At 37.6% G+C, this 20840-nt stretch overlaps 1 pseudogene; it reads right to left on the reverse strand.

The window, feature by feature from the left end:
• Positions 1-15409: 15409 nt before the first annotated feature.
• On the reverse strand, positions 15410-20274 carry LOC120137527 (annotated as a pseudogene).
• Between the last annotated feature and the right edge of the window lie 566 nt (positions 20275-20840).

The following is a 20840-nucleotide window of genomic DNA, read 5'->3' on the forward strand; positions in this document are numbered from 1 at the left end:
CGATGCCTCGGCATTGAATTTTGTCTGTGCATAAATAAAATTTAACATTCAAGTTTTTTTTCTTTAGTTTTATTTTATTTTATTTTGTAATTAATTTTTGATCTGATTTGTAGGGACCACATTACTGCAAACCGTACAAGGAGCGGTTACCAAAGGGAGGAAAGGACAAAGCATTACTTGGAGAGATATTCTTTTGATTTATTTCTTTTTATTTAATTTAATTTCTGACATTTACTTTTCTCTTTCCACAGTTTTTGTCCCATCACCATCATTACTTTTTGGCAGTTTTTCCTTCCCCATACACGCACAACCCCCACCCACTAATTTCTCTCTTAACCGTCCTATCACCCCTTTTCCTTCTTAAATTTTTTACTTTTTCTTTTATCTTTCATTATTAATTTTTCTCTTTCATTTTAACTTTTACCTTTTCTCTTTCTTTCATTCATCTTCTTTCTTTGTTATTTCTCCATAGCCGAAATACATCCAAGTTTTTAAAGGTTTCAAAAGCTTCTTTCTTTTTCATTTTTCTTACATCAAAAACACTGAAAATAGTGCGTTCAAGACCGGCTCCAACCGACACGACCGCTTGGTAACAGTTTGAGAACGATGAGGCTAAGGCTCGGTTCCAAAACTTCAAGAATCGAAAACTCTTTTTTGAGTTAGGATTTATTTTTACCAAGGAAACCGATGGTGGTTTTGGACCCGATGTTATGGACATCGTGACGCCACTCAAATGGCAGAAGTTTGCCCGTCATCCTGGTTCGGTGAATGCCTCATTAGTTAAGGAGTTCTATGCGAACATTTCCAAGCCCGATCAACACTCCATCTTCGTTCGAGGTAAGCAAATCCGTTTTACATCCACTGCTATTAATCGTTATTTTCATTTACAGGAGGTAGTAGACGCCCATGCCACATTCGAAGAGGAAGCAGATAGCAACACATACGATAGGATCTTGGAGGACCTTTGTTTCGAAAACACTGAATGGAATGGTCGCCAGACGAGCCGATACTCGGTCAACCGGGAACGTCTTCAGCCGCGCGCAAAGTTATGGAATCAGTTTCTCAAGCATAAACTAATGCCCACCTCCCACAACACTACGGTATCACTTTCACGCTTATTGCTTTTGCATTCTATAATGGTATCCCGTTCGATCGATGTGGGTTGTATCATTGTTCAGCAAGTTCACGACTGTTTGGGTAAAAAGACAAGTTCTTTGGTGTTTCCTAATTTAATTACTGCTTTATGTCGTAAGAAAAAGGTTGAGGAAAATGCTTTTGATGAAATTTTACCTGGATTATCGGGCATCACTAGGGCTAGACTTCCCACTGTTGTTGGGAATTAAAAAATCCCAAGTCTAACGACCTTGTTCATGAGCAATCTGCAGGTGCTACAGAATCGAATGCCGAGGCAATGTTACTTGCTCTCGAGGAAGTTGTGACGCAGACTCAAGCTCAAATGCATGATTTACACGGTGACATCCGTAACTTCTTTGGATATGTGAAGCATAGAGATGTTGTGGTGGAATCATTCTTTCAAGAAATCATTCCCCACGGACAACGGAATTTTCCTGGATTCCCAGACGAAATTCTGCCGGCATTCAATGCCGAGGCATCTCCAGAGCTTGAGCACGATGCACCTGATCCTCATGCTGATGACCCTACTCCTGATACACACCAGTCCAAGACTCCTGAATATCCGCCCACTGTCCCTGTCGAAGAAACACCCAGCCCTGTCCCTGTCGAAGAAACACCCAGCCCCATCCCAGCACCCAATCCTTCTCCTGCACAACGTAGTGGTCGCCGCACCAACACCACGGCTGGACGCATTGCGCACTATTACTCCAATTCTTCCGAGTCCAGCCCAGCACCTATCCGAAAGCGCACCCGACGAGGAGCTGCTAGCACCTCCAAAGCACCACCATCACGTAAACATTGAGGTACCTCTCTTGCATCCATTTTCATTTAGTTGCATTTCATTGCATAACATGTAGTTTATAGATAGTTTAGTTCTCTTTAAAGCATTGAGGACAATGCTTCCCTTAAGTTTGGGGGAGGTATTGTTCTTGGTAGGTCATATGCATGATAGCATTAGCATAGTATTATGCTATGGCATCAGTAAATGGTAGGACAGTTAGATAAAATGTTTTAAGGATACCCGATGATGATAATTTTGTTAGGCTAGAATCTGAATGTAAATGACTGTTGAGAATGATAGAACTCACTCTAGGGCTTGATGCTTGGTGAAAAATATTTTACACGATTTGTATGTTCTCTATACTTAGAAAATTTAGGAAATTTTTATGAAGGAACTTTAGTTAGCCTTGGCATTGAAATATAGTATGGTGTTTAAAAGAAAAATCAAAAACAAACTCCCTTAGAAATGAAACTGTGAATAAATACTTAAGCATAGCTGTAGAGGGACACTCCTCTTTGCCGTGGCATTTCCTGGAATTTTCTTTAATAAATGGAAGCCTTATGCATATGAGTGAATGAAAGAAGTCATAGGATGACTCTACTTAACTAGCTCGGGGATGGAAGGTATGCTCCCTTTCATCTAGAGTGTGGGAGAGTATGTGTGATGAGCTGACTCCCTTCGTAACAGTTTAAAAAAATCAAAGAAAAGGGAGTAAAAATGTGCTTAATGATAAGTAAATGCCTTGACAAAAACTAGGGGACTTGATTAGAAATTGTCTAAATTCGCTAAGTATAGATTGGATACAATCACGCACACACACTACCACAAAGGATTTTGACCTAGGGAAAAGTACTTGAATTCTTGATAAGTCTAGCATGTTGAAGCCTATCGTTCTGAGGGTTGAAATTTAATTTTGTCATATTGTTTACTATCGAACTTTGCCATGACATTATGCTTATGTAACTGCTATCCATTGCTTGAGGACAAGCAATAGCTTAAGTTTGGGGGTGTGTTAACTTCCTAAAAAAAAATCACTTTTAAAGCCTTTTTCACTTAAGTTATTGTTTGTTTAAAAGCTCATTTTAGTCATTTTAGGATCATGTAGTTGCATATAGTTGCATTTGTGGTGGCTATGCTATTTTATTTCTTAATGGTGCTATTTGAGGGAAAGGTGCAGTTTGTCTATGGTGTGCAGGGAATAGCAAGAAAAAGGATTCTTTGGGAAGTAATGCCGCGGCATCACACGTTGCTAAAGCAGATTGAAATGCCTTGGCATTTCTGGCGCAGAAAAAGACAAAAAGATATTTCTGCATAAGGACAGTTGGCACTGGACAGTTGTCCCTGCACGTGGAGGACTACTGTAACCGCCTGCCAGAGCTGCCAATGGACCACTGCCACTTGGAGGATAAGATTCATGCACAAAATGTGATTCTAGGGGTATGAGGGGTATTTTGCACCCAACAAACTCATCATTACCCCTAGATATTTTATTTATTATATATGACACCTCATGGGAGAGAGAGAGTGAGGACGGTGAGCACACGCATAGAGCAGAAAATTCATATTTTTATTCTCTCTTTTTCCTTGGAATATTCCTCCATTGATTAAGCTCCAAGGAGTGGCAAGCTAGGCGCCGAAAGGAGCTAGCGAGCTAGGTGGTTCGTGGTGGCCGAGAGGAGACCTCCGGTGGCGCGTCGAAGGCTTCTTCTCACTTCTCTTTTTGCTACTATTTTTTTTATATTATTTTGTGGGTTGTTGGAACGAATTTTCATGACTTTGTGTTTGGATATTTCGAACCCCACCATGAACTAACTTATTTGGTGGTGGTTGGTTGAATGGTTGTTTGAACTTTATTTTCAATAGTATATTTAAGTTTATTTTGGTTAATTATTTGCTTTGCTTATGAATGCTTCACCATCTAGGCTTGTAAGAGGCGTGGAAATGTCCATCTCTTAGATGAAGGTTAGGTATTCGGAAGAATCCTAAACTGAAAATACTTGTAAGTATTCGGAAGAAACGCAAGATAAGATCCTCATAAGCAATGGGTTATGGTATTTTCAAGGGGCTTTGAAGCGGCCTAGGAATATTATAACTTAATCCCTTAGATCTCGGAAGAGACTAGGATAGGATTTCAACGACTAAAAAGGGTGTCTTTATCAATAGGGTAGGCTGTCCAACATCGTTGAGTGAGAGCAGATGCCTTGGCATCCCATTCTGTTAGGTTCTTTTGAACACTTTAGGAAAGCCCTGTCGAGTAAGTAAAGACCAGTTAGCTTAAATATACTTGAGAAATAAGTTTAGCAACCTTAGACCAATCCCTACCATTCATTTCATTGGAAGCTTGTCACGTGAGGATTATTTTCTTCTTATTTTATTTATCTTTTTATTTACTGTTTTTACCATTTCTCATTGCCTTGACATTTCACCATACTCAATATTAAACATCCATCATTGCCACTGCATTTCCATTTGCTACACCATCACACCATCAATCCGCATCCACCAGCATACACATATCCATTGCCGTGACATTTGTATATATCAAGACTAACTATACTTAGATAATTTAGTGCGTTGCTTTGGTTAGACTTTCGTAATTTCACCCAATCCCTGTGGAGACGATACTCACTCATCATTATATTACTTGAGCGATTGTGTATACTTGCACATTATTTGCGTATATTTTATAGTACTCACAACACGCGAACAGGTCCTTCGGGACAAATTCTACGTGGCACTACGGTGCAAATTTATATGAGATGTGGTGACAGCATAGTGCACAACCTCACAGTACTCACATACCTCGGGTTCTCAGTATTGTATCATGGGCTATTGAATCTATTGAACTACGGAATTTATTATATGAATTTATGATGATTAAATTGAGAAGATTATTGGTAAGGTACATTGATATGTAGCTTACGTTGATTGCATAGATGTTTTCGTTACGTTTTATTTTATTATAGCAACATTGTTATATTTCATTGTTATTATTATTATGCCTCACTAAGTCTATGACTTAGCGTGTAAGCGATTTACACGTATGTACGAAGAACCAAGATTAGCAGAAATAGAAGTGGCAAAAACAACAACATTGCTAAAAGATCATATCAGAAGTAATTAATAAAGTATGTATTTTGATTGTGTATAATATGTTGGCATGTAAGAAATGTAATAAGCTGTTAGTACTAACGCTCTGATCGACTTTTCTAATGTTTTGAACGTATTTATGTAAAAGTAAATGTATAATAATGAACGGTTAACTTTTTACGAGTTTTATGTACGTTTTACGGAAGTACTGTGGCAGTACTGTAGCAGGGGAATCGATTCCTTGTAGCAGGGTACCGATTCCCTATTTGTATTCTGGAAAATTTGTGTAATCGGTACTGTAGCAGATTGTTATTCATACGTATTTTAATGTACACAAATATATTTTTTGCCTAAAAATATATAATAAACATAATTCAATAATTTATTATAGTACTTTCTTAAAATAAGTTCAAATGTTTTTGTTATTTTGTAAGGAAAAATGTTTTAAAAAGGTAATGTGACATCTCGGACTCGTATTCGGATCGGGTACGGGTTGGGGTGTTACAGTTTCAGAAGTCAAAGCTCCTTTGGCTTGGGTATGGAGCCAAATGGTAAAAGCAGGGCTTCTTACACCGCAATCAGGTGCAGCAAAGAGTGAAGGGGGTAACTATTGTTGTTATCATAACGAAGAGGGGCATAAAGTGCAAGAATGCTCTGAATTCAGGACATTAGTCCAGCTCATGATGGACCAGAAAGAGTTGGAGTTTTACGAAGAAGTTCAGGATTCCCTGGAAGCAGATGTTTACGCTACCGGAGAATCATCAGACAAAAGACTCGGTAGGGGTAGCCCTTTGGTTATTACCCCTAAAGCAAATATGATAACAGCAACTCCGCAAGCAAATGTGGTGATCACGATAACTCGACCTTTTCAATATAAGGATAGTCGGCAAGTGCCTTGGAAGTACGAATGCCAGGTGAGCACTTCCAAAGAATGTGACAACAAGGTGGGGCAAAGACCACTAGAGCCCTTCAAGGAAGATGTGCTGGCTATCAATGAACCTATAAAAGAGGAAGAAGCTAAAGAATTCCTTAATTTTTTGAAGCATAGCGAGTACAATATTGTAGAACAGCTCCACAGCTTGCCAACGCGCTTTTCAATGTTGGCACTTTTACTAAGCTTCGAAGCACATCGGGAGACACTGTTGAAGGTCCTGAATCAAACGTTCGTGCCACAAGACATACCAGTCAACAAGATGGATCGACTGGTAAACAATATTCAAGCTGATAATCTCATCTCATTCTCAGATGATGAGATTTCATCCGGAGGAAGAGGCTGAACTAAGGCATTACACACCACTACCTATTGTAAGGGGCATGCCCTACCGAGTGTGTTGATCGATAACGGCTCAGCCTTGAATGTGATGCCTTTGGTGATATTGAAGAGGTTGCCAATAGATACCTCTCATATGAGAGCTTGTCATAATGTGGTCCGAGTATTTGATGCGACCAAGAGAGAGGTTATTGGCAAGATCGAGGTGCCCTTAACCATCGGACCTGCCACCTATTATATCGAATTTCTGGTGATGGATATCATGCCTTCTTATAATTGTCTTTTGGGAAGGCCATAGATTCATCAAGCTGGTGCAGTACCATCCACACTGCACCAAAAAGTTAAATTTGTTATTGACTGGGCCTTAATAATTATCAATCTGAGGAAGATATTGTGGCAAGTGTGACCACGGAGGCCCCATACATCAAAGTGGACGAGGAAGCAATTGAGTGTTCATTCTGTTCACTGGAATTTATGAATACCACCTTTGTCACAGAAGGAAGAATGATCCCCATACCCCGGCTTTCCAAGTGTACCAGAATGGAGATCATGCAAACATTAGGATGAGGTGCCAAGACTGGAAGAGGGTTCGAGAGATTTTTGCAAGGAATGATTGCTCCAGTCCTTCCTATTTCAAAGCCAGCCTGATTTGGGCTCGGCTTTCAGCCCAATTACCATGAAAAGAGAAAAGAAGTTCAGAAGAACCGAGAGAAAAGACTGGCCAGACTGATTGGAAGTGAACTTCAATGGGAACCCATGACATTCCCGCCTCTTTGCCACACATTTAAATCGGGTAGTTACGTGTTTGAGACCACCTCATCCGATTTAGGAGCGTCTTTGGAAGATCTGAGCATCAATGCCATAACCACTGGAAATGCTGACGACACAGTTAGATCTGGGATATGCCCTCTGCCACCTGGGTTCGTGCCTAGCCATTGGTCGGTCGAAGAACTACCTGTGGTTTACAAGAGTCTTTCAGAGTAATATTCGAACTATCCCTATTTGTCTATACCCGGGGCAATAGGTGATCTTTTGTAAGGGTTAATAAACATTATGTTTAAGTTCAATATAAGATGCACCTTCTTTTATCTTCTTATGGCAAACAAATTTTTCCTTTATTTCCTTTTTGAATTCATTGTCTATCTTCTACATTTTGGTACTTCATTTCCACTTTCTCTCAAATTTAATTCTTGACTATTTCGTGTGGGATATATTCCTCTCACACATGCATATTTTCCCTACTTTCAGATCCCTAGATAACAATAATGTAGGCACTAATGATCCTAATCCGGAGGTGGATTTTGAATCAGCCATTTGTCTCGGGGAATTTGATGAATGTGACATTGAAGAGGAGTACAACTTACCTACCGAATTATTGAGAATGGTAGAAAGAGAAGATAAACAAATACTACCCCATAAAGAGACCATTGAAATCTTGAATCTGGGTACTGAGGAAGATCGAAAGGAGGTTAAAATCGGCGCAACTCTTTCGATTGAAGCAAGACAAAACCTGATAGCCTTACTTCAGGAGTACAGAGAGGTGTTCGCCTGTATCAAGACATGCCAGGATTAGACACATATATGGTAGTCCACAAACTACCTATCAAACTAGAATGCAAACCCGTACAACAGAAACTGAGAAGAATGCGACCAGAAATGCTCCTTAAGATAGGAAGAAGTCAAGAAACAATTTGATGACGGTTTTCTTCAAGTGGCCAAATATTCGGAGTGGTGGCCAATATAGTGTATGTGCCGAAGAAGGACGAGAAAATATGCATGTGTGTCGATTATCAGGACCTTAACAAGGCAAGTCCTAAAGATAACTTTCCTCTGCCACACATAGATACTCTGGTGGACAATACAGCTGGGAATAACTACTTTTCATTCATGGATGGATTTTCGGGGTACAATCAGATCAAGATGCATCCTGAAGACATGGAGAAGACCACTTTTGTCACAATGTGGGAAACTTTATGTTACAAAGTGATGCTTTTCGGATTAAAGAATGCTGGGGCAACATACCAGAGAGCTATGGTGACCCTGTTCCATGATATGATGCATAAAGAAATTGAGGTTTATTTCGACGACATGATTGTCAAGGCACTGACCGAGAATGAACATATTGAACATTTGAGAAAGCTCTTCCAGAGATTGAGGAAGTTCTAACTACGACTGAACCCTAGTAAGTGCACTTTCGGGGTGACATCCGGGAAACTGTTAGGCTTCGTGGTCAGCCAAAAAGGCATTGAGGTTGATCCTGACAAAGTTAAGGCTATCCAGAATCTACCTCCACCTTGAACACAAAAAGAAGTCCGAGGTTTTCTGGGCAGATTGAATTACATAGCTCGTTTCATATCTCAGTTAACCGACAAGTGTGATCCAATCTTTCATCTTCTCCGAAAGAACAGCCCTGGAGCGTTGGATGAAAACTGTCAGATTGCATTCGAGAATGTGAAAGAGTACCTGTCTTATATTCCTATCTTAATGTCCCCCATCCCGGGCAAACCTTTGTTCTTGTATCTATCCATATTTGAGAACTCAATGGGGTATGTCCTGATTCAACATGACGAATCTGGAAGAAAAGAAAGAGTCATCTACTATTTGAGCAAGAAGTTTACCGATTACGAGGCCAGATATACTCTTATTGAGAAGGTTTGCTATGCTTTAGTCTGGGCTACAAAAAGACTCCGACAATATATGTTGTATCAAACCACTTGGTTGATTTCCAAGCTAGATCCACTAAAATACATGATGGGTGTACCTGCTCTATCTAGAAGGTTAGCCCGATGGCAAATGTTATTGTCTGAATTTGACATCGAGTACGTGAGCCAAAAAGCCATAAAAGGAAGTTCCATATCAGATTTCTTGGCAAGCAGAACCGATGAGAATTATGAGCCATTAGACTTTGATTTCCCAGACGAAGAATTAATGGCTTTATCTTTAGAAGAAACAAGTACTTCAACAGACAGTTCCTGGAGAATGTACTTCGATGGGGCATCCAATGCATTAGGACATGGCATCGGGGCAATACTGATCTCTTCAGAAGGGAGTCACTACCCATTTACCAGCAGACTGAACTTCGATTGTACCAATAACATGGCAGAATATGAAGTTTGTATCTTGGGAATTCGAGCTGCACTGGGGCAAAATATAAAGACCTTGCGGATATACGGATATTCGACATTAGTAATCTATCAGCTCCGTGGAGAATGGGAAACCAAAGATGCAAAACTGATAGAATACCGGAAGTTAATAATGAACCTGGTCGAAGAATTCGACGAAGTTACCTTCCACTATGTATCGAGAGAAGAAAATCAAATGGCTGATGCTTTGGCTACCTTGGCAGCCACATTCAAAGTTGGCGTGGAGTCTGGAATAATGTCAATTGACATGCATTCGTATGAGTACCCGGCTCATTGCTACCAGATTGAAGAAGTAAAAGACACTAAGTCTTGGTACTACGACATTTTGCAGTATATCAAGCATCGAAGTTATCCAGAGGAAGCCACTGAAACCGATAAAATAACCATTAGAAGGATGTCAGCTGGATACGTTCTTGATGGGGAGGTCTTGTACAAGAAAAGCCATAATCAAGTTCTGTTAAGGTGCGTCGATACTGAAGAGGCAAAAATGATAATGGAAGAAGTACATGACGGAGTTTGTGGAGCACGTGTAAATAGACATATGATGTCGAGACAAATAATGAGATGCGGATATTTCTGGTCCACACTAGAAAGTGATTGCATCAACTATGCTAGAAAATGTCATAAATGTCAGATTTACAGAGATAAAATAAATGTTCCACCTCATCCACTTCATGTCATGACGTCACCATGGCATTTCTCTATGTGGGGCATGGATGTTATTGGGCAAATCCATCCGAAGGCTTCGAATGGTCATCGTTTCATCCTTGTAGCCATCGATTATTTCATCAAGTGGGTAGAGGCTGCTTCCTATGTCAGTGTCACTCAATCCGTTATTTACAAATTTTTGAAAAAAGATATCATATGTCGGTATGGTTTACCTGAAAGGATCATTATCGATAATGCTACAAACTTGAACAATAAAATGATGAAAGCTGCTTGTGAGCAATTCAACATAAAGCATCACAATTCTACTACCTACAGACCAAAGATGAACGACGCAGTAGAAGCATCAAACAAAAACATTAAAAAGATAGTGGAGAAGACGACCGAGACCTACAAAGACTGACATGAGAAGTTGTCTTTCGCTTTGTTCGCTTACTGAACCTCAGTACGAACCTCGATTGGGGCAACTCCATTCTCATTAGCTTATGGAATGGAAGCAGTGCTGCCCATTGAAGTAGAAATTTCGTCATTACGGGTCTTGACAGAAGTTAAATTAGATGACGCAAAATGGGTGCAATCCAGATACGATCAGCTTAACATGATAGATGAAAAGAGACTAAAAGCCATTCACCATGGTCAAATCTATCAAAAACGAATGATTTGACCACATGACAAGAAGGTATGCCCGAGAATATTCCGTGAAGGAGATTTGGTGCTAAGGAGAATTTTGCCAGTCCAGAAAGATTTTCGAGGAAAATGGACGCCAAATTGGGAAGGACCTTATGTCGTGAAAAATGCCTTCTCCGGAAGAGCCCTTGTCCTGGCTGAAATAGACGAACCTGAACTGTCGCATCCCATCAATTCGGATGCAGTCAAGAAATACTTTGCTTATGATGAAAACCTGAAAGGGTGTCCTAAGTAAAAAAAAAGGAAAAAAAAAAAAAAAAAAAAAACGTTTAGGGTGAAAACCCGAAATGGCGCCCTAAATTGAAAAAATTGAAAAAAGAACAAAAGAAAAATGAGAAAGAACAAAAAAATAAGGTGGGTTCAAGATGAAAACCCGCAAAGGGCGTCTTGCAACCAAGGATGGATCCAAGTTGAAACCCCGAAAGGGTGATTCGGATAATTCAAGAAATTCAGACAGTTAAAACTCTCCGGCATCTGAATTTTCCACAGACTCAACGAGTCAGAGAAATGTTGCACTCTCCTGAATGTTGTCGCATTCTCGAAGATCCTTTGGCAAAGGTTGTATTCAAAGTCACCTAACGGCTTTTCAGCTCAGAAGTGCCCACATTATTGAAATCTAAGACATTTATTTTCACCTCATCATGTCTTCATCTTCCAAAATAATTGTCATGTATTATTTGTTCTTTTTCCCTTATGAATAAAAGACAATCTTTTTTCCCTACACCAATTCCTTTTGAGCATCTTGGATTGAGCTTAAACTTAATGATTTATTTACTTATGCAAAAGATATTCGCATATTATTGTACAAAGATTCATTGAAAAGTACAGGTACTCGGAAGCCGATCAAGGCTCATACTTGAGATTGGTTGAGAAGCATTTCCCAAATCAAGAAACAAATAGAATGTGCACATCAGATTTGAATATTTGAAGAATTCGAGATCAGGGATCAGAATTTCAAGATTCCAGAGTCAAGATTCCAGACATGCAATCGGAGATCGAGATTTTTCTCCAGAACCCAAAATAACATATGTTGCATATGCATTTTAGGCATACCTAAGGGCATTGCATCCATCGCATATATGCATCACTTTGTAGGTTTTAGCTAGAGCCAATTTCAACTTCGCAACGAATGATATTGAACTCGAAGCGACACAATTTGTTCGAGAGTATATTTCAACTTCACGACGAATGATATCTAGCTCGAAGCCAAACTTTACAATAAAGGGGTCATCTATGTTTTCAACTTCACAGCGAAGGAAATCGTGTCTACCCGCAACGTTCAATACTTGGATTTCAACTTCACGGCGAATGATATTCAAGTCAAGGCTCAACTTCACGATGAAGAGGCCATCCGCGATTTCAACTCCACGACGGAGGATATCGTACCCACACATCCACGATTTCAACTCCACGACGGAGGATATCGTGCCAATTTCAACTTCACAGTGAATGATATTGGACTCGAGACAACACAAGTTCAACTTCACAGCGAAGGGACGGCTGATTGTCAACAAACAACTTTCAGAGTCAATTTCAACTTCACAATGAAGGATATTAGACTCAAGACAACACAAGCTCAACTTCACGGTGAAGGGGCAGCTGACTGTCAACAAACAATTTGTCAGTTTCAGAGCCAATTTCAACTTCACGACGGAGGATATTGGACTCGGAGCAATACAACTTACTTGGATTTCAACTTCACGACGAATGATATCCAATTACCAGGCTCAACACTCAAGACAGCACAAGTTCAACTTCACAACGAAGGGACGGCTGGTTGTCAACAAACAACTTCCCAATTTCATAGTCAATTTTAACTTCACAGCGAAGGATATTAGACTCGAGACAGCACAAGCTCAACTTCACAGCGAAGGGGCGGCTGACTGTCAACAAACAATTTCCTAGTTCCAGAGCCAATTTCAACTTCACGACGGAGGATATTGGACTCGGAGCAATACAACTTACTTGGATTTCAACTTCACGACAAAGTATATCCAATTACCAAGCTCAACTTCACGACGGAGGGACCACTCGCGGTTTCAACTTCACGACGAAGGGAATCATGCACACAAGCAGCAACGCAACTTACATTGGATTTCAATTTCACGATATCCAATTCTAACGCTCAACTTCACGACGAATGGGCCATATACATATACAACTTCACAACGAAGGGTATCATACCCCAACGGATTGACTCAACTTCACGACGAAGGGGCCATCTGTAACATCACAACACCAAAGTCTTCAGGTCAAGTTCCACCTTCACGAAGAAGTATCTTGAGCCAGAAGACGATTCAAAGGCCACTTGTCAAAAGCTTTGAGCTCGTTTTCAACTTCACGACGAAGGATTTCGTGCTCAAATTTTCCAATTTTGACTCAACCTCACAATGATGGAGTCATTTTGTGATTGACAAATCAGTTTCAATATTAGATTTCAACTCTACGACAGAGGATATTCGATATGGACAAAATTTGTGTCTTGTAATCTTTGCTCCATTTTCGTTACACGATAATGAGCAAAGAGGGGCAGCTGAAGACACCAGATTTTGTCCTGCCAACCGAGGAGTCTTCACGTAACCAACAAAGAAGAGTTGGATTAGGAACTCAAATACTAGTCTAAAATAGGGTTTTTTAGTACTATAAATAAGCCTTGTAATTATCACACCAGGACACAGGAGTTACACAAAAGGAACGCTAGAAAAATACGAGCAAAGAAAAAGTGATTTCGAGGCTATTGTAAACGATTCGAAGTAATAAAGGTGAAAGTTTTTTACCTTTCGTTTGTTTCTCTTTACTCTTCACTTGCATGCGTTGTTATTCGCGTTTTCTTTGCTTGAGAATCTCAAAGACAAATGTTTTAGCCGATGACCCGGAGGGAGTTTTTCGAAACTTTGATTTCAGATCTACGCTCCCTAGAGGCTATTTCGCAAAAACAAATTACATTTTTGGAATTAAGGTGCGAAAATCTATTAAAAAATGAAAACATTTTTTTATTTTGCCGGTTTTAATCTTCAATGTTATTTGACATTTGCCCACTAATTTAGCTTTTATTTCAATTTAATCTCCTACTAATATCATATATGTTTACTTATATTTCCATTATTATTATTTTTTATTTCATTTATACTTTATTTTTTTTATTTATATATTACTTTGATTTTCATATTCTTTTTAATTTCTTTTATTTCTGTTTTTTCTATTTATTACTATTATTATTATTTTTTATTTTAATACTTATTATTACTATTATTTTTATACCTTATTTATAAGTTATTATATATATATATATATATATATATATATATCATATAACTTGAATTATTATTATTTATTTTTTCTATTAACGTATATATTTATATTTTTATAATTATCATTATAATTGTTATTACTATTTTACTTTTAACTTACATTTTTTTATGTAATTGTATTTTTTTTTTCATTTTTTTCATTTTCTTTGTATTTTTCCTCATTATTTTTATTGTTGTTTTATTATTATTAATTTGTTACTTCATTCTTTTTTTCTTGTTTATTTTTACTTTTACTTCTTTTATTTTCTTACTTTTTATCTCATTTTTTATTCGTGTTATTTATGTATTTTCTTTGTTTTATTTATTTACTTTCATTTTCTTTTTCCTCTAACTTGTTTCTCGCCTTTTTTAAAGGGATATTTTCAAATCAAATTAGGGTAAGTAATTTTGGATCATAATTTTACCTTTTGAGTTAAACTTTCAATTTTCTTACTTAATGACAACTGAAATTACGTAGTACCGAAAGGGCAATTCAAGGTGCTAACCCTTCTTTGACTGTAACGACTCCCGAATCCGACATATCTCTGATAAGACACAAATCAGATAAGAAATAAGGTATCCGATCAACCCACTTTTCGTAAAGTAAATGATCGGTGGTGACTCCCAATTCATTTAATACACATCGAATCCCAATTCCGGGATCCAACCGAAAAACGGTTACGACAAAAGGGTATTAGATTAAAAAATATTTGAAAAATGATGACTGATCAGTAATATTTTATTTTTAGGGTGATTTTTGGGTCAAAAAGCCGACTTTCTTTGGTCAAAAAATAATAATATTGGAGACAAGATAAATACAAATTAATTAAAACACATCAATATTAAATAATTATTTAGATATATATAATATTATTTAAATATTAAACTAATATAAAATAAAAGGATATTTGATAAATTTACCCCTTATTTACTATCGAACTAAACAAAATTTACAACAAAAGATCCAAATAAATAACTCATTACGTCAAAAGTAATAATTTAAAAAAACGTTATTCTTAGTAATAAACTTTTTCCAAATGAGAATAGAACTATAAAAGATTAGGATCTTAATGATTACATTTTCCGCTAACCAAATGTCCTGCTTAACAATTATAGTTTATATGATTGACCCAGTGCTTAAAGAGAATATTGTTCTCCTTTGAGATTCTTACAGGATGTGTGATGTCAATGATCAAGAAAGATTCTAAATAAATACTACCTTATTATCACCCTAAACCATTATAAATAAAGCAATACGATTACAATGAAAAAAAAAAAAAAGGTCCCCCAGTCTTACATGATTCAGCAACCTTCACATTGCCAATTTATGTCAGTCGGACATGAGCACCGTACTCCCAAGCCATGTCTAAATATGCAGTGTCAAATACAACAGTAAAATGAAAAGTCGTACCATTCATACTTCTTCTACAAGTTCTAGGTTTCCCACTTGGGTTCAGGAAAACCAATGTCAAATACATCAAGAAAACCAACTCAAAACTGGGTGAAGCTCAACAACATCATGAAGCATTCGGACTGAATGATTTCTCAAACACTAGCATACATATATTTACATATATTTACATATATTTATATTGTGTTGAAGCACATACCTTATCTGGTCATGTGTGCTAATTGTTTCGTCTGTCGAACAAACACCTGCGTAGAGTTACTGCAAACTCACCTACTCTTTTCAGGTGGAGAACGACTGCACACATGGCTAAGCAAATAACCGCCGTTGCAATTACTAATAAGGCCGGACGGGAACTCAATCTCGTGGTAGCAAAACTACACGATTTTGTCCTGCAATCCTTGTTGGGGTTCAGATTCATGATAGTTTCTTTGTTTAAAAGTGGAACAGTTTCTTCGCTTCTACCAGAGGTAGTTGGTGCCATAATTGTTTGTAATTTACCATCAGTGTTTTCATCCAAAACCTGAAAATAAACCATCACTCATTAGTAGCACGGAAATGATCCATAATATTAAAAAGCTAGATGTTACAAAGTCGGTTTTAAAATCCCTCTTAAGGTTTCGTCTTTAGCTTCGATTATTCAATTTTCCTATAAAGTATCAGTCGACACCCATATCTGAAATATTAGAAAATAAGTATGGGGGTATAATTCTTCAAAAATATGGATTTTTTTAAAAAGAAGCATACTTCTGTCGGAAAATATACCGATACTATGAGTAAAGATTTCAGAAATCCCACTCATAATACATCAGAAATCAGATTTCTCACATTTTCAGAGGCACAACACCAAATATATAGAACAATCGAGTAGTTACAATGTTTGGATATTTAGAACTATGGGATGGGCTTATTTATCAGAGTTTTAGTCCTCACCTGAGAAAATTTGAAACTACGGATGGCTCATCATTCTCAAAGCTGCTTTGAGAAAGTTGATTTCTTTCTCGCTCAATGTACTCTGAACGACACTCGGGAATTTCACCTTTCTGAAGTTCGTCGTCCCTAAGGATATCTCTAGCATTATCCATATATTTCTGTAATAACATTATATCAGAATCATTAGCTCCGTTAAATCCCATCTTCCCCACCACAATCTTCAGATTTTGTAATATCTTCTTCAATATGACTGTAGATTTGTTTTGTATGAGAAAACTCAATAACCGATTGAATCTTTGAATCTGGGAAGAGGCCTTAGTTTCTTGAAAAATTCCCAATTTAGGCTCCCTCAATAACCATGCTATATCTAAGACAAGTTCGGAATAAGCTCTTTGTCTTAAAGTTGATGCTTCACATGACTCAAAAAATGACCCAGTGGCAGAAAATTTTGAACCCTGTCGAGATGCAGATGCGTCAAACCTCTGCTGTATTGACTTCATCTCGGGACAGACTTCTTTGTCTCCAATTAGGATGGGAATGAAATTGGACAATCCATACTGATTCTCAACCTACAAAAGGAATCTGTATATGAAGGGAAAAAATACCCCAAGATTTAATCAAACATATTACGTTGAAACATTCATCCAGATCGATATTAATTTTTGAATCTCAACTCAAGATAGATTGAATATTTTGTCAATTATTCTTTTCAAGAAGAGGCAACAACCAAAATATGAAGACAACTTTCATGAAACTCACCTCAATGAATGCAGGACCATAGAGATTTGGTTCAGTTTGAGGGACATATATTTTGTATAATTGATGATCACAACTAGGAGAACCCTCTTTACTATGAACATGTGAGGATACAACATGATAATCATTCGGCAGATACCTTCCAGCAAAAGATACTAAAAACCTGAAGAAGAAAAAAAACATCATATTTCATATGCATCAATGAATTGGATAATGGAAGATTAGAGTTTAGAGAAGGATCACTTGTAGTGTTGTTAACTGAAAATTTAGGGGGGGAAGAAACAGGGAAATAAAGAACAGAAGTGAAAGTTCAATGACTTATGATCGTAAACCCATACTGAAATTTGGGATGCAGCAAATTACTTCCACAAGCAACAAACTCCATCGTCTTGCCAGCCTCAAAATATGAAAGATGAACATAGTGAAGTCTTGGGGCCTGCAACTCTGCATCAATTTTCACCATTGAAGTTCCATCTGCACATGCAAGAGACCTTACTCATAGTTAGAGGTCTAAATGAATGAAATAAAGGCACCCACAAGACTGAAGAAATTAAACCAAGAACAGAAGCAATTTAGATTAAAGATGAAAGCAAGAGCTTATACCACCATGTAAAAACCTTAACTCCTGCTACAAGCATAATTAGATGGTTGAGACAAGCAGATGATCATGATTAATTGGATATTGACTTCCAGAAATTCCAATCATCCATTTCAAGGCTTGGAGACATCAAATTCGTAAAATAAAAAGGAAATAATGGGTTGGTAAAAATTTACATTTGATTCTCACCTTTCCTAGTACGGAGAATCATGTTATTAAGATAAATAGTCATGAAGCCTCTCCCAAATAGCATCCTTCCAGGTCTAAAGACAAAGTCGTGCAAATAGGTCATTGGATTTTCAGATAACTGTTAGGTAGAAGAAAACAAGAGGTTAATATCTAACAAATCTGCCAAAACGAACACCAGATTAACAACTCAATACTTCCAGAAACTATGTAGGCGAATAACAGCAAAAGCTTTTTATCTTCATATTGTTGACTGAGAAAAGATAAAGAGGAAAGCAAGTAGTATGAATTTGACAATTGATGTGTGTGATGTATGCAGACATGTTTGCATAGTCAAACCAAATAGAACCAAGAAAGAGAATGACAAACCCATTTAATTGAACCATTACCTTCATCCACATATTCTTTGGCATCGAAATAAACACAGTCAAGATAATGCAACCAGGACGGATGTAGGCTTCCAACTTAACAGGCATGTTAGATAACCATTCAAAAATCTGTAATTCAGTTACCCACGTCAATCAATTCCTCGGATCTCTAGCCACAAAAGTGATTTGATATTTAAATACTAAACTGGAAGCATAATTGTTTAAAGTACTTGGTGCCGAAGTCTTCACGGGAATTCTGCCGGATTCCAATCATAAAGCTTGAATGAGATCCTGCCTGTAGGGCACTATAATGAAAAACAAAATCAATATATATTCACAAACACACAACAGTGGCACGCTTTCCTCTAATGAACAGAAAAATGCAAGGATATGGCGTGCCTAGCATGAATAAATAAAGAACCCACCATGGATGAGTATGCAGTCTACTGTCAGAGTAAGAAACAGAATTTGAAAACTTGAAATCATCTTTCCCTCCATCTGTTTCATTGTCGATAAGAGTTACTACACTATCATTGTGAATATTCTCCAAAGCAGGAGCTGAGCAATGAGCAGAAACAAGCCCATCTTCAGACTCAAAGGCTGGTTCTTCTTCGATGATCTGGCAACTCAAGTTTGAACCATCTGTATAACACAGAATAATAAGTCATCCGACAAGGAGAACTAACAGCTTCAACAAAAGAGGATGGTTCTATTTGAGGCTCGATATACTATATCAAATTTAAAGAGCCTTTTCCGGCCTCATCATCACAAGCAATGCCATCACTTTGTACAGCATCCCGAGATTCTTTATTGACTGCAGTCATAGAACCAGCAGGCTTCCTTCTCCGTCTAATGTTGTGACGCTCTAGTTTCCTTCTACAACTCCTCTTACCTTCATCAAAATCGGAGAGCAGGTGGAACCTAACAAGTATTCGAAAGACAAATAACAGTTTACTCCAAGAAAAAACATTGACCCCAGGGAAAATAAATTATTCTAGCTTTTACATTTAACCATTAATAACTGCTTCATCCATGGCCTAAATTTCAAATTTTCACTTCTAGAGACTAGACTTCCATGAACCAAAGATTCTAATTGTAAACTCCAGTAGAGTCAAAAGAAGGGAAATTGAATTCGCCGTTTCATTCTTACATTTGCCATATATTTTTGCTAAATTAAAATGTAATCTTAAAATTTAACTTCTAAAACTAAATATACAAACAATGAAAACAAACAAAAAGGGCTTAAAAAATAACAAAGCATGAATTATAAGCAGATAGACTTATGCTAGGCCCAAAAAGTGAGAGGCCGGGGGGCCAGGGTTAAAAAGAGCTTACTTGCCACACTGTTGACAATATCTCTTGGTTTCTCCATCGATCAAAACGGTGCTGGAATTGGCGCATCGTAGACAAATTCTATGCCTCCTATGATAACCCTTAAGCTCGCTAATATCCACTTCGCAACCCGGAACTTGGCACCGGTACGTGACCGACCCGGATCGACCAGTTCGGGCCCTCTTCTTTCCCGGTGCCCCCGTCTCTTCCTCTTCCAGCTTCTCGAGCTGGGCGTCGAACTCGAGGAAGGCGCACGGGACTTGACCAGCTATAAAATTGGAACAAGTCATCCTCGGGTCCCGCTTCCTCACACGATCGGCAGCCGGAACTGTATTCGGTTTCGCAGCTGGAGGTTCTAAAGGAGGAGGAGATAAACTGTAATAGTCAAACGAAATGGGAAAGCAATCGTTAGTGGTTAATTCCAGAAGATCGCCCCAGTCCCAAATGGAGGAAGTCGGATCAGCTCCGGTCACCGGAAAATCCATATCACGATCCTCAGATGAATTATGGGCACGCGATGTTAGAGTTGCAGGAGAGGGATCTTGTTCCATAATAAAAAATACAACCCCAAATTCCACACGATTTGGTGATTTTGGTTGTTGGGTTAGTTGACGGTAAAATGGGACGAAATCAACGATCGGTCGGCTCATATGATATCGTATACACTATGAAATGTTAAATATATTAAAAATTTTATTAACGTACATATAGGAATTTTTAGCCAATAATCGTGGATTATTTGGCCAATAAGCTAATAGTAAATTTATTTTGAGATCTATGACAAATGTTACAGTATTATAGAATTCATATGTCGGCGTGACGAGTTTCATATGATATATTTTTTAATAGGTTGTATCACGTGGGTCTACTATCTAAATATATTTAATATATCTTAAGAAATCGTCATATCCGCGTGATGAGTGTTAATAAAAAATATATATATTTTTAAAATATTAAAGCATTGAAAAAATATATTATTTAATGCTGAAAGAATTAATAGTTATGCTAATTTCTCATTATAAGATAATTTATGTTATCTTTGAAAAAAAAAGAAATTATCATGTTAGTAATTTTGTTTATTTTTAACTACGGAGGATTAAAATGAAGTTAATATTTAATATTAGGTATGGTTTTTAAAGAAAAAACAGTTAGGTGAAAAAATTATAAGAATAAATAGATTGTTAAATACATAATATAT

This window comes from Hibiscus syriacus, unplaced genomic scaffold (genome assembly GCF_006381635.1).
Source record: "Hibiscus syriacus cultivar Baekdansim isolate YM2019G1 unplaced genomic scaffold, ASM638163v2 tig00002054_pilon, whole genome shotgun sequence".
Lineage (NCBI taxonomy): Eukaryota > Viridiplantae > Streptophyta > Magnoliopsida > Malvales > Malvaceae > Hibiscus > Hibiscus syriacus.